Genomic DNA, 12,787 nt, shown 5'->3' with positions numbered 1-12,787 from the left:
TTTAATGGATAAACCTAACACATACAAACTAAACTAACATAAACACACGCATTCACACAGGTTGCAGAAAGAGAAAGTGAGGAAAGAATGAGTTTAAAGGAATGAAAATATGAAGTCCCAAGTTAGCAATATGTGCAATTGCTTAGACCTGAACAACCAGAAATCACTTAATTAACCCTCGTATTGAGTCTCTCAAAGAGGTTATTAAACTTTATATCAAAATGCACCAGTTCAGTAAGATTCTGGAGGTTACTTGCACGTTGCCTTTGGGAATTCCTTTAGTTGCGTCGCTTCAGAAAGGGGCTTTCCCGAGGTTGCTGATTGGTTGGTTCTGTGGTCCTTTGTGTGCTTGGGCGTTGGCTGGATATGAGAGTTGCGTGCTGTTGAAGTTGAGGTCAGCGAAGACGTTTAGGTCGGTCGCGGCTTGCACAAACTTAACTAGAAACGAAACTCTCAACGGAAAGAAATAAAAAAGGATTAAAGAAAAAGATAGAAGTGTGGTGATCTCCTCATGTTTCCTTTAGATGAGGAGGCTGGCATTCAGGCCAGGCGGCGTCGAGACGCGGCGGCGCGAAGCACGTGAAGAGCGTTGTAAGGAGTAAGAAAAGTTGCAAGAGATAAGAGAGTGATTTTAGGGTGTCCTGGGTATTTTAACTCAGCTTTTGGACACCTCCCAAAATGATGTATTGACCAATTAGAACATTGGCTGAACTCCGGTGGGCTGCTGGTTCCACCTTACAAACCATAAATCACAATGTTATCTTATTAGTCCCGTGATCCCAAATTCCCGCTCTTTGCAGAGATAAATTTGGACATGATTTCTATAACAAGACTATAATACATTTCGCAAAGAATTGAATTACAGGAACATTTTGAGAATGCGATTTCCAGACCGTGCATATCAAACACCAATATAAACCATTAAACTATTCAATAGTTATCAAAAGGGACATACACAATAAGTGATTAAAACATAATAGACAAATGTGTGGGTTACATATATGATAGGAAATTATACATAGAAATGAGTTGCTCATGAGTCCCTTTTAGCATAATTTTGGGTGCATATACATTAGGGATGGGCAGTTTTCTGTGAATACTGGGAATGTGAGGGTCTGTTCTCTAAGCAGGAAGGTCGAAAGGTTAGGGAAGGAATCTCAGTGTGTGGATAGGGGGAACAAACCAAGCACAGTCTCTGCTAGAGATTTTCCTCATATGACGTTCATGATGTCCATTTCTTTGACAATTCATCTTGGTTATTTGCTCCAAATTTGACAATCTCCTTCCCTGGAATTATGAACAAGTGTCTTTTGTGTTAATGTTGCACGTTCCTGGTTAGTTAGGTCTGCTTCAGGCTGGCGTTCTGGCACCAGGCTATCAAACGTCAGATTTATGACAGGGCGTCTTGTGGAATGTACGTCTGTAGAAGTGTTCTAACTTCTAATCGACTCTCTTAAATTGTCTGATTCGCGCTGAAATCCTACATGAGTGATAGAGTGCAGGTGCGCGGCTGATTGGATCCAGGTGACGGTGATCTGTGATGATGAGCAGAGACTGACTGAGACTGACTGATGCGTGACATATGGCCCCCCTCCCGGAAAGGCGCGTCCTCGCGCCTAAATGGATACAACAGCGGAGGGAGGGTGGGGGTTCTGGTGGCGGGTATGCAGCAGGAGGAGAGGAGAAAAAAGTCCAGAGCCAGAGGAGCCCAGCCAGGATGACGCCCCAGGGCGGAGTCGAGGGAGGGAGGAGCCATGGTGGAGAGCTAGCCAACGACACCCTGGGGACGAGCGACGGAGTAGAAGCCTCTGGAGAAAGTGAGCCAGGTGCGGCCGAGCAGACGGAGTGCCAGGGTGACACTGCAGGTCTGGAGGGCAGAGGAAACGCCGATGGCTCAGGGGACCGAGGCAGAGCTGGGGCTCCGGAAGACCGCAGTGACACCGGAGCGACAGAGGACATAGGCGGAGCTGAAGGGAAGGAGGAGCCTGACAGAGCCGGAGGGACGGAATGACGAGGTGAAGCCGGAGGAATGGAGTCCTGAGGCGACGGATGGTCAACGACTGACCAAGGCGGAGCCGGAGAGACGAGGGAGCCCGGTGGCACTGGTGGGATGACGGGCCACGGTGGAGATGAGGGAGCCAGGAGCCAAGGCGGGGCCGAAGGGTCGGAGGACCGAGGTGGAGTCCAGGACTCAGAGGATGTAGGCCGGGTTGGGGAACGACACGCCTTGGCGGAGCTGGAGCCTGGATGTCCCACGATGGAACCACACTCCTAGGTGGTGCTGCCTGAGGGTGAGCTGTGGGACAGACAGGCGGCAGCAGAGACAGGGCCGGAGGACTGGCTGGCTTGCGTGGAGGCGGGAGAGGGAGGCTGGGTGGGAACTTCGGAGGCCTTGGAGAACTTGGCGGAACCAGCGGAGATTCTGGAGAACTGGACGAGACCGGCGAAGACTCTGGATGACTGGGCGGAATCATCGGAGACTCTGGAAGACTGGATGAGACTGGCGGAGATTCTGGACGGCTGGGTGGAACCAGCGGGGACTCAGGACGGCTGGGCGGAACCAGCAGGGACTCAGGAGGGTAGGAAATTATTTCTCCAAACCAGTCTATTAAATCTGCTTCAAATATCTCCAATAATTCCTCATAGTATCCACCACAGCGCAGTTTCAGCTCACCCTCAGGGTTAGGAGTGTGGGCGGGGCTTCCCTCCAAGCCCTCGATCTCCACGAGAACTCCCACGGTGACGCTAGCCGGCTCACACACCTGGTCAGTCGCGATGTCCTCTGTCGCTTTAAATGCGGCAGATCTTGGCGCTGCGGCTGCGGCGGGCTCTGGCTGGTGCTCCGTGCTGCAGGGTGATAACAGCTGGCTGGGCTCTGGATCGGGGTTGCACATGCTGTTAAACTGTTTTGGGTCCGGGCTTCCTGTTATGACGCAGACGGGACAACAAGGTAAGTATAAGTGCAGGTAATGTTTATTTTAAAAGCAGCAGTGCCGGAGGTGAGAGGAGATCCTGTGATGGTGAGTATGACTTGAGAGGAAGGTTTTAGAGCCGGGTTGAAACGTGAAGTGAATAACTGATCCTTTTCTTTTCAGGTGGCGAGACGGGTGGATTCCAAGAACGACTGAAGGAGGAATTCGGAAGAGTCCGTGAATCCACAATCCTCCGCTGACGTGGAAGTCAGCTTACGGCCACACACCACTGACGACTGGAACTGGGAAGACACAGAAGACTGTAACTTGGGAAGACTGGAACGAGACAGAGTTTAGGTAAGTACAATCAGGTAAGTTTTTCAGATAGTGAGACTCGTAGAGAGACACTAGCAGTCCGCTTTCGCTAGAACGAGCCCGGACCATGAGTGGTGTGTGGAGAGTGGCTTTATAGTGGCTGAGTGATAGAGTGCAGGTGCGCGGCTGATTGGATCCACGTGACGGTGATCTGTGATGATGAGCAGAGACTGACTGAGACTGACTGATGCGTGACAGCCGCATTGAGGTAAAAACATCTCAACTTTTCAGGATGCTGCAAGCACACCGCAGGTCATGTGACATGAACCAACCAATCAGCTTCATCCTTTCCCTTAATAACATTGAAAGCACTGGCAAGTTGGAGGAACAGCTTATACAGGAATAAACATTTTTTAATAAATACAATAGCAGAGCTACTGCAAGCGATTTTTAATGCTGAAAAATCCATTTATCCTTTGCTGAAACTTTAGCGTATTTATGGAGAGCGCAGGTCATGGTTGCTTAGCAATGGCAGACGCCACCGGAGCGCAAGCTTTCCACGTGTTTTTAGGCGTGACATGTGAACGGCACCTTAAACAATGAGAAAGATTGTGATGTTCTTGTGAGTTTTTGAAAGTTGGGACCTATATGATCATCAGACCAAATTTATGAGGCTCCGCACCTCCTCACAACTCCAAGTTTGTCCGCGAGCTGTCAAGGGGCTATGTTGCTAAAGCGCTAACTGTCAACAAATACTTGTCCTCATCCCATAATGAACAGCGCAGCAGACTACGGCAGCTGGATTAGTCCAAAAAGGTGCAGTACTTTTTGCGGTTGGGTCTGTTCAAGTTCGGTTCATGTTCTCACCATAAACGAACCGCTCCAGTGTTCGTTTGAAAGCGTACCGAGACCACCTCTTCAGGCAGGTCTCGGTACGCTTCTTTGGTCCGCTTTTGGTGCGCACTTGAGTGCGATTGCTATATTCACACCTGCCCAAATGAACCGCACCAACAGGGAAAACGAACTCTAGTGCGATTCAACGCTGTCCGGGACTCTTCAATGGAGTGCCGGATAGTCTTCTTCCCAACCCTGTAGACGGCCTGTGGCACCATGGTGGGTAGCAGTGTTAGCGCTAGTTCCCCTTTGGCATCTGTAGGTAAACAATATTCTAGGTATCAGTATGTGTGTGAAAAAATAAAACGACTATAGAAATATGTAAATGAAAAGACATTTTTAATCTTTTACAAAGTTTTGCAGTAGAGATAACACACATCAGGTACAGATAAGGAACAATTAGGGGGTTAAAAGGGCTAAAAGCAAAATTAACGGAAATGATACATGTACACATTGTAGAAATTAACTCAAATTTAATGTTGATTCGGATATAGAATCGAATCTAAACTTCAGGGAAATCAATTTAGAATTAATAGTTTATATTTCCTGACCGGTCGTCCACCGAATCGGTCAAATCAATACACTTTATCAATTCCAAAGTCTATTCACGCTCATTGGCAGGAGCGTAAATAAACTTAAATATTAATTTGGGAAACTAAAGCCAGGTAGCTTGATCTAGGCAAAATAGTATTTTGTGAACACAAAAGGCAAGACAATTCTCTCAATGAAAACAATGATTTATTGAAAACTACACTAGGATTACAAAATTAAACTACTCAAAACACGAACACATACACACATTCACACGCACACTCATACAGTTTCAGAGATGGGATTTTATGAATTTTGAGAAAACCCAAGACTTGTTATATTACTGTTACTAGCTTCTCAAATCGCAACCTCAGAAAATCATCAAGCAGAGATCTAACTTAAACAAAACGCACCAGATTTCAACAAGAAATGGGAGACCTTGTTTACTTGCTCTTGGCCGGAATGGGGATTCCGTCCGGGCTGGAGGCTCGTCTCAGCGGATGCCCTGGTTGGTTGCTTGCTAGTCGGTCTTTCGGATGACGTCTTCGGGAATTCCTCAGGAGCTTAGAGTTGGGCAACGTGAGTTGCTCTCAGAGTTCGATTGGCGCTTGGGTTGCAAGGCGCGTAGGCTATGAAGATTCAAACCGGGATGCGGAAGTCTTTTGCAGTTTCTTGTGAGTTCTGGAGGGCAAGAATGCCTTGTAGTTGGAACGAGCAGGCGATCTTCGGCAGAGAAAGTTTAGAGTCTTTCAGGATGTTTCAAGGCTCTTCTCGCTCAGTTCAACCAGTTCAAGTCGGCACTTCAAGCACAATTCAAGCCAAAATTCTGGTTCGGGTCAGTAAGTTTTAAAGGGTCTTCCTAAGTACCACCCCGAGGGCTGCGAACCAATGGGGTGGCCACAGGGCGGGGTCCCGCACCCATGCCACTCCTCCTGGCATGTAATTTTATTTGGGATATAGATTTCTCTGCGATTTAGTTATTAACTTCTGTTAACTAGCGTAATGCATACAATACACACAAAATGAAATTCTCATTCACTCAGACAACCTGCAGTCATTATGATCTTTCGAAAGAGACTAAATACAGAACTATAAGGTTACACATGGGATACACGCTAAATAACTTGATTAATTAAGGCACAAGGTATAGTAAAGTACATGAATACACGACACCCATTGACATACAGAAAGGAGGGTGTCCTATCCTTTTGCATAGTAAGTTCGAGTGATCGAAATAGCGTTCTTGGTATCTTTTTTTTTTTTCCTGTATCATATTTGTCCGCACATTCTTTGCGCGGTGGGGTATTTCTGGGTTTTGAGTGGAAAAACCCCACGCTGCTTGAGTGGAGGTCAGTAAGAGTTCGGCGGGCCAGAACGGGCAATCTGGAATCGATCAATGTTCTTTGTTTATTCGTGACTCAGTTCATGATGGTCTCGGCCAAAGTGCGCGAGACAACTGGCTCTTCGTGGAATGTCGAGGGGGGAAGACGATCTTTGGGGAATTGTCCTTTTCCGGGAGTTTCACCAGGATCAAAAGATTGTAGTCATGAATTAGCGATTAGCTAGTTTACGCTGAACACAAATCACTGTTGTCTCCCTAATGGGATTAAGTTTATGGCCGCTCTGTTCCCTGCGGCGTAGCAAACGGACCATCGGGTAGACATTGTGACGCCAGTGTGTTCGCGCCGTTTCGGCAAATGGTTCAGACAAAAGAATCTTGATCTTCACATGGAGTATGGAGATTTGTTCATTACTTATGGTTTTGCGTAACTAAAATCCTACAACATACAATTATGTCTTGTATGACCCACTCATCTCTTTAGACACCATTGCTTATTAAGTGCTTTCACATCTTTGTAAAAATAAAAAAAGTTTTAAATAAGCATCAGTTTCCATATGAGCTCCATACAGTCTATACTGTCTATCTTTTCTTTCATTAACAAGTGTAATAATGACATTAATGCAAAGGTGAATATCTGGCCCATTATTATGCATAACAGCTAAAAGACAAGGCACAAGTATCTTTTAACTATAATGGTTATTATAGATATGCATTCCCCACTGTCGAAGAAGTTGTGACTGTCACAAAATCTTGCACTGACACATTTAAGCCATATTAAAGAAAAATGTTTGGGTATAGAGGGCAGTTAAGAGTAAAACGCTCACCTCTAAAATTCTCTATAAGCTCAGACAGCTGCCACTCAGTTAGCTTATTAGCGACAAAGCTGTCCATTTAAAATTACCTGAAGAAAACATAGCAATAGAAGTTAGCAACAATCTGAAGACTTGACACGCTTCTTTAACTCTTACTACTTAAGCCACAAGAGCACTGTATAATATGATAAGCACAACGCAGCTGGTTAACATAACTCAACTATTGTGTTGCCTCGTCGCTCTAGCCGCGGCTAAAGGGGGTTGCACACTGGACGACAAGGGTATTTAAAATTCAAACACATTATTCTCTATGGGGCCGTTCACATGTCGTGCCTAAAAACGCGTGGAAAACGCTAGGCGCGCCGCTTTTCCTTCTTATCAACAAAGCGCTCGGGCGCTTGCGCTCCGGAAGCGTGTGCCGTTGCTAAGCAACCATGACCTGCGCTCTCCATAAATACGCGGAAGATTCAGGAAAGGATACATGGGTTTTCAGCATTAAAATCGTTTGCAGTAGCTCTGTTATTAAATTTATTTAAAAATAATTATTTCTGTACAGCTATGATAAACTTTCTCTGGCTTGGAAGTGCTTTCAATGCTATTAAGGGAAAGGATGAAGCTAATTGGTTAGTTCATGTCACATGACCTGCGGTGTGCATTCCGCGCGCCTATATTTGAAATAACGAACTTGAGAGCGCAAAAGACGCTTCATGTGAACGGCCCCTATGAGTGTACACACACCGGCGGCGCCATGTACATAGTCTTATATTAAATTTACACTTATTTGTCACAAATCGTCGTTAATGTATATACTGACTTCACCATGTGCTGCAATATAAATTTAAACGCGGCATGAAGTCGCCACTAGCTGCACTGTACTTATCGTATTACCACCAGTATTATAACAATGCGATAAGTACAGCACAATTTATGAAAAATAGAATTTAAACACCGTGTAAAGTGAATTCAGTCATTTAGGTCATACATGTATTTCTCAATGATGTGTAAAAGCATTTCAACCATTTTGACATCCAATTTCATGAACTTATCGTTATTTTTAATCATTCAAATTTGGCTGGGTGGTTAATAACACTTTCTTCTTTAGTCTGAAAAACTCATTTATTTTGACTTTACACGGACTTTAAACTAGTTAACAGTTACATGTCGCGATATCCGTGGGTGACAACATGCTAACCACAGAATTACCAAGGTAAGCCATGGTAATTTTTTTCAGCAAATGGTGCTAAACTACCAACGGGGACATGAACACAGAAACGTTTACGTTATATTGACACTGAAAATACTTGCTTACCTTGAATACGCGACGAAGTTGTACCGAAGAAGCCCAGGCCAAAAAGGATCGAGCGTGAAGTTCAAGTGACGGTTATTTCAAACGACTGTAGTGAGAAAATACCAGAACAGCGGGGGGCGGGGGGAAGGGTCGTGAACCCAGAACATGGGTTACTCTTTGAAAAATAACCCATAAACCTAAACAGCCCAGTAATTGGGTCAAAATATTAGCCCTATAACCCAGAAAATGTTTACTCTCTGAAAAAATAACCCATAATTTTAACCCAAAACAAATAACCCAGAAAATGGGTTAAAGAAATAACCCAGGAGTTTTTAGAGTGCAGGGCCACATGTGTAAATAACATTTAGACTGTAACTGAAATAAATAAGGATCAATAAGTACTGAAAAAAGAAATACCATTTATTTATTATTTCATCTGACATGACCTACACAAAGCGCAGAGTCGTGCTGGGGTGTTGAAGACGCGTTAAAAAAGAAACAAGTACATTTATTCATGTCACGATTTGAGTCGTCCTGTCATCACTAACTCTTGCACTACACTTCATGGACTTCAGCCCCCACAAGCCACTGCACCAATCACTGCATTCACCTGCAGCTCATTCTCACACACACACACAGCTGCAGCTCATCACACGGACAGCATTTAAGCCACTCTCACACTCAGCTTCTTCGCGAAGTCTTGTATTGCCCCGGCTGCATTTCTAAGCGTTTTCCCAGTTTCCTAGTCTCCGTGTTTTCAGAGTTTCCTAGTTTATTCCTGGTTTTGTTTCCTGTTTTGCCTTGTTTTCTATGTTTGTTTCTGTTGTTACTTTGGACTGCCCATTTGGTTTTTGACTCACGCTTGGTTACTGGTTTACTCTCTGGATTATCTGTGCTGTTGTTGTTTGCTGGTGTTGACCCTGTTTGCCCCGACTACGATCTTGACAATAAGATGCTGCAAATGGATCCGCACGTCTCAGTCTGACTCCCTGTGTTACAATTCATTGTTCTCTCCTTTAATATGTATGTGAGCGTAAATGTCAGTCTCTTCTGTAAGTCTCTTCACATCCTGATAACAATTACTAAGTTGGTTGGTTTCTAAGTGGTCTAAATGTAAGAAATTTACGGAAGCGTCTATAGCAGACATAAATTAACTGCATCAATATGGTCTTCTTTTAACCGCCAACCTTCAATTCTTAAGGCATATATGCTGCTGCTGACAGTTAGACTCACATACATATTAAAGGAGAGAACAATGAATAAACTTTCTTTTTTAGCGCGTCTTCAACACCCCATCTACAGCGCGACTCTGCGCTTTGTGTTGGGCATGTCAGATGAAATAATAAATAAATGGCATGTATTTTTTAAGTATCCTTATTTATTTATAGTCTCTGAATGTTATTTACATACAGTATGTGACCCTGGACAAAACAAATGAAAATAGCTTACATAGTATATTATAGTTTCGTTTTAATAGAAACTTGTTTTTACCGTTAGTTTACATGAGGCAAAATAAGTTAGAAGGATGAATTAAAATGTATAGCCTTTAAATGAGTTCTGAAGTCATTATGCGACTACACATCATTATGCGACTACACATCATTATGGGACTACACATTACGCCCGTTTCACACCGCAAGCGTTACTGCAGCTGCAGACTCGCAAGAGTATTCACACTGGAAGCGTTTGTAGAGCGTGCATGCAGCTGCTCCAAAGCATTTAGTAATCAGCTTTTTTCTATGAAACTGATTAGAGGTCAATATGAAATTGATAATGAAACTGAATAAGCAGCTTCAACCCAATAATTATTGGTGGGATCATAAAGCATATAGGGGAGCGCGGGCCACAAACAAAGCATTTTGGCTCGTTTGTATGTTTTGTGTTCTATGAGAACTGTGTGTGGAGTGTTTTTCTGAATGTTTCATCTATTCGCGCACATTATTTTGAACTATACTGTACAGCTGTGTGTTGCGATGAGGGTCATAACACGCATGGTTGTGATGTGTTCATTGTCAAACTCATATATATATATATCTATCTATATATCTATCTATATATCTATCTATATATATATATATATATATATATATATATATATATATATATATATATATTAATGCCATTATTTTATTTAAGAAAGTTAATCATTTTATTTTGTTGACCAAATATTTAAGTTTGTCGGATATATTTTTTTTCATTCGATCAGATAACATTTGAAGCTGTCATTTGGTGATGTTACAACTAGGGTTACCACTTTTAATACCCAAAAATAAGGGACGCATGGGGGGGGGGGGGGAGCATTAAAAATGCTGCAGTAAAAAGGTTTCATATGAGTTGTGCATATAATATGGGATGTCCTGAATAAGAACTGATCATTGTTTTTTTCTACTTTTTAGAAATGGGGTCTATATACCCCGTTAAAATGTAATCATGTCCCATATCTCAAAAATGCTGCAGTAAAAAGGTTTCATATGAGTTGTGCATATAATATGGGACGTCCTGAATAAGAACTGATCATTGTTTTTTTCTACTTTTTAGAAATGGGGTCTATATACCCCGTTAAAATGTAATAATGTCCCATATCTCAAAAATGCTGCAGTAAAAAGGTTTCATATGAGTTTTGCATATAATATGGTCCGTCCTGAATAAGAACTGATCATTGTTTTTTTTCTACTTATTAGACTCTAAAGTCTAATAATGTCCCATTTCTCAGAAAAGAACCGTCAAGTACACCAATAAATAAAACGGATATTAAAGCAGAAATGCAAATAAATAAGTAAGTAAAAATTCACGAGCATTTTGTAGTATTATCTCTCAGTCCTGGGCGTCTAAATGAAAAGCGCTCTGCAAGCGCGTTCTCTCTGTGTTGTTTCTGAAACTACCGTAATCACTGTAATATGCGCGCACACTTAAAATCAATCGCGGCTGGCTTGACCGTGTTTTTCTGAACCGCGGCTGGCTTTACCGCAGTGATTATTTGCATGAGACGCTACTTTAAAAAAAAATTATAAAAAATACGGGACAAAACCCGTCCCGTACTGATTCAAAACGGGACGCGCAATTTCATTCTCAAATACGGGACGATTCCGTATTTTAAGGGACAGGTGGCAACCCTAGTTACAACGTGCTCCTCACGTGTTACATTATATCCCACCAGCGGGGCATGTTGTCACACTTCACTTCCCTTCTTTTGAGGTAAATAACAAAAAATACGCATACACTGTAATTATGAAACAAAGCGACGTATTTGTACTAGACAAACAACATTTACACAAACTGAGAAATGCAAAAAGTGTTACGTTGTGCTCCCCTAATCATAAAGCTGCACATGAATGAGGTAAAATATGGGTAGCGTTAAAGCCTACATGTTTATTTATTTATTTAATTTTTTTTTTACATTTTTCATTTATTATTATTATTATTATTATTATATTTTATTATTGTAATTTACCTTTATTTATATAGTAATTTATACAATCCAAGACTCAATCAAAGCAGCTTTTTCTCGATAAATAAATAAATAAATAAATAAATAATAATCTGCCGTAAAACATTTAGTAAGTTTCTGGCTTTTTATTTAATACACCATGCTTGCCTTGCACCCAAACTGAATAATTAAAACACATTTATATCTTCTGTAGCCTAGACCTACATATTTTGGATTTTTTTTTCTTTTGATTACGATTCTTGTTAAACTCACTTGACATGCGTATTATATGTGCATTTTAAGCTTGTTCCATGCATTTTATAAAACTTTTGTGTGAAATCATATTTATTTTGGCCATCAAAAGTGTACTGTCCCTTTATTTGAGCGTGAGCAGCGCAGCAAAAATAGACTCGGCGCCGAAACCATCGCTTCAGCGCTGCTCACGCTACGCTCCTACTGCCGGTGTGAATGCACTCATTTGTTAACATGGGCGCCGAAAAAATATGCGCTGCTCACGCTTGCGGTGTGAAACGAGCCTTAATCTACAGAGAACTTACGAACTACTAGTGCAACCAAATAGTGTATAGATTTAGTTACAAACTAGCTAGTTACTAAGCCTCTAGTGTGGACTTAAGTAAGAACTTCTAAATGGCTGGTGCAATCCTACCCTGATGTGGCATGGCTTAGTCTGAGCCAACCTTTGTTGGATATTCTGTTGTATAAAGATATACATTCATAACCTTGGATTACACACCAATCTTGCTCCAGGGAAGATTATTATTTAGCATAACAAATTACACAGCCAAATTGGCCATATCAGCCTGTGAGCAAAGAGACATAATCAAATTGAACTCCTCGTAACTGTGATATCTCCACAGTCTAACAGTTTTAGAGATAGTCAAATCTCCTGCTGTCACTGATGTTTATGTACGAGAGTCATAGTAAAGTCATGTATGCTTTTAATTAATCTAAACCTTCTGATGATCCAATATTCAATCACTTTGGTAATAACACAGTTTGTTCTTTTCTTTCAGCAGATCTCTGAAGCAATTCACTGCAGCAATATTGCTTAATGTGTTTAAATTATTTCTACTCTTTGATTATTATCTCTACAGCAGATAAGTGTATCTCTTTGTAACTCTTCACATGATTGGAGTGGACCAGGACATTTTAAAGCCCATCAGAAGGTGCATCGTAATACAGGCCAGTTTTACTATCCCAGACTATACCCGGCAATCTGTGAGTATCGCTTCACATTAACTCATT

Source organism: Garra rufa, chromosome 1 (assembly GCF_049309525.1).
Source record: "Garra rufa chromosome 1, GarRuf1.0, whole genome shotgun sequence".
Classification (NCBI taxonomy): Eukaryota; Metazoa; Chordata; class Actinopteri; order Cypriniformes; family Cyprinidae; genus Garra; species Garra rufa.
The sequence above is the reverse complement of the archived record's forward strand: the minus strand, read 5'-3'. Positions refer to the sequence as shown.